We start from the raw sequence: 2,947 nt of genomic DNA, 5'->3' as shown, positions 1-2,947 counted from the left end.
TCATGAGCTCAGAGAAGGGAGGATCTAGGAAGGGGTTCGCACAGTAACTTCATATACAGAGGTTAGGTCAAATAGAGTGGTAAGTGACCAAAGGCATTTTAAACAATAAAAAGAAACCACATGGATAATTCAAATACTAAAATTAATATTTTAACAATAGAGAAACTCTAGATCAGAATTCAAGTGTACTTAGTTTTCCCTCTGATTTCGTTAATAACTCATTGGTTGCCTTTAGACAAACCAAATGATTTTTCCATGCTTCCGGTTCCCAGTAGGAAAAAATATGGTTAGAAAAGGACTATTTTACCCAGAACATTAAGGACGATAGAGCACAACAGGGAAAGTAACAAAAAATGGATCTGAGCATTTTATCCTTGCATCAACTGGAGCAGTAGTATTGCATTTTACATTTTCATTTAAAGGAGTCCTGTTGCCATAAAATGCTTGAAAAATTTGTAGTCTAGAAGAGGGTTTCTAAAGTGACTTCCAGCTCTGATGATGGCAAAGGTATTTTAGACAAGGTATATAATTCTCAACTCTACCCTAAGTAACCTCTGTGCACACAGCTCCTGTGACAGGATTTTCATCAACACAAATTTACATCAGAGAATGGGCATCACTAAAAGACTAATAAAGGAAGGGAATATCACTAAAAGACTAATAAAGGAAGGGCCTTCACTTTGTTAAAAGAGAAAGTCAATATGAGCATTTGTATTCATTCAGATATAAGTAGAAAAGAATGCTACTATTTGGTAGCTTTCCATTGAATGGGCTACAAAAGTAAATGAAATTATGAAATGAAAATGAAATAAAAAAAAGAAAGTGAAAGAACATAACTTCTGTAGTGCTAATTAATAACTCAAATTATTTCTAGAGCAATTTATTAGGTATACGTTAACCATGGATGTTTACAATAATCTTAAGAAACTCTTGAACTAAATTTTTTGATCAGATAAAATGTTGTATTGAATAGTATGTGAAAAGAGTGAGCTTTTGTCAGAAATATTTCATTGTTGTACAAAGATTTCATTGCAATAAAATTTTATTTGTATTCGAAGAGAATGGAAAATTCAGAAATGTATTTTTCTAAATGAATAAAGGAAATTAAAATGGCATTCTGTTAAAAGATATCTCATTTTATGACATTTTGACTAGGTACAGAAAACTGGAATTATAATGTACCTCGTCTACTCAATATCCTACTATTATTTGATGGGAAATATTTTTTAAAACAACTCAACTAGAGTTAACTCCTTAAAAAGAATCTTGAAAATAGGATTCTCCCAAAATATTGTTTGTATTAGAGTATATTTTATAAGAGAAATGAAGCACTTTTGGAAAACAATAAATCATGCCTAAAATTCCCATTCACTCTCACATACTCTTAATAACTAAAATGATGTAGAAAAGTCCTGCCTACTTGGCTACATAGATTGCTCTTCTCAGTGATGTCAAGAGGTCATGTGGTTTTATAAGGTCAACATACACGCAAATGATTGTGCTTTGCTGAAAATAATTAAGGAAAAAGTATTAATTTGTTTAACCAAGTCAGTCAAACATCAGGATGTATTATAAGACTACCTGGAAGGGAAATAGTACTTCTGGGTGCATGCACCTTGAAAGATTCCTCATCACTTTGTGAGGAAATGCTCATTTTCATTTTACCAGTTCCCCAAGATAAATGTGGGTAGGCAGAGAGGCTTGCAGAAAAATCCCTAATCAGAACAGATTACAGGACTGTGTGATTCTCTGACAACTAATTGAGGAAACGTGTTAACATGGAGGCATGTTGAGCCAAATGGAACACTTACATATTTATTAAAAGTTAGGCATAGTAAACTAAACAACATATAAAACATGAATTCAGTTATGGGGAAGAATTAAGTGTTTACCTGAAGGCAAAGAGGTAGAGTCAGACCAAATTATCTAATATCATTCCCCACCTAGTCACCCAATGCAGATTGCCATTTCCTAGTTAACAAGAACTTCACTTTATCATCTTGGAGTCAGGAGATTGTGATCATCCAGAAAAAAACCTGATTATTGCCCATTTAAAAATATTATGATTCACCTCAGCTGAGCAATCAGAAAGTCGCCTGAGTAAATTAAAGATTTGCTTTTAAATACTGTAACACATCAATAGATTAATGTCATAAATGTTCAGAATATTTTGAAAATTAGATTTGAACCAAGAAAGAACAGCTAGAAAATAAAAACATAAACGAAGACAACGTCAAATGTTCTGGTATAAATCCATCTATGGGGTTACATGCTCTCTTCCAGATACAGTCCAAATATTTTATACTTTGAGATGTTTGTGGGTTTGTTTAATTCAAAAGATAATTAGATTACTGATAAAAGCTAATAAACTAGTCTCACATATGACTCTGTAATATTCTTCTGATTAACCTCTGAACTTGCTTTCTTTTCCTCCCACTCACCTCACCCCACCCACCACCATAGGATCTACAAATTCCAAGTTAGAATCACATCTCCCTGATGTGCTCCCAAATAGACAAAAAGGAAAGGGATTTTCCTTTCCTTAGTTGAGTCAGTCTCTAAGGCAGATGGTTAATTCATTGCACCTGTAACCAATTAGTCATTCAAAACAACTGATTCTTCACAGTAAATTGTTGCTTTGCCAATATGAGAAGCAGGTGCATATTCAATGGATAAATCGCCAAGTGGCTGGGTACACAAGATGGAAATAATCCAAATACAAAACTCTTTTAGATTAATGTGCAGAAAAATATGATCAGTTACAATGCTTCCAATCTAAATTAAGAATTTAATTATTTCAGATTTTGAATCATGGCTTTGAGAATTTTACTTTTTCATTCTGATATTTGGCTATCAAATTAGGCAGATGTTTTTTCAATAAAAAATAACTTTCTTTTTAAAACAATACTTAAAATTTTTTTCTTCTTTCTTGAAACAATGAATTTTG

Source organism: Balaenoptera musculus, chromosome 4 (assembly GCF_009873245.2).
Source record: "Balaenoptera musculus isolate JJ_BM4_2016_0621 chromosome 4, mBalMus1.pri.v3, whole genome shotgun sequence".
Classification (NCBI taxonomy): Eukaryota; Metazoa; Chordata; class Mammalia; order Artiodactyla; family Balaenopteridae; genus Balaenoptera; species Balaenoptera musculus.
The sequence above is the reverse complement of the archived record's forward strand: the minus strand, read 5'-3'. Positions refer to the sequence as shown.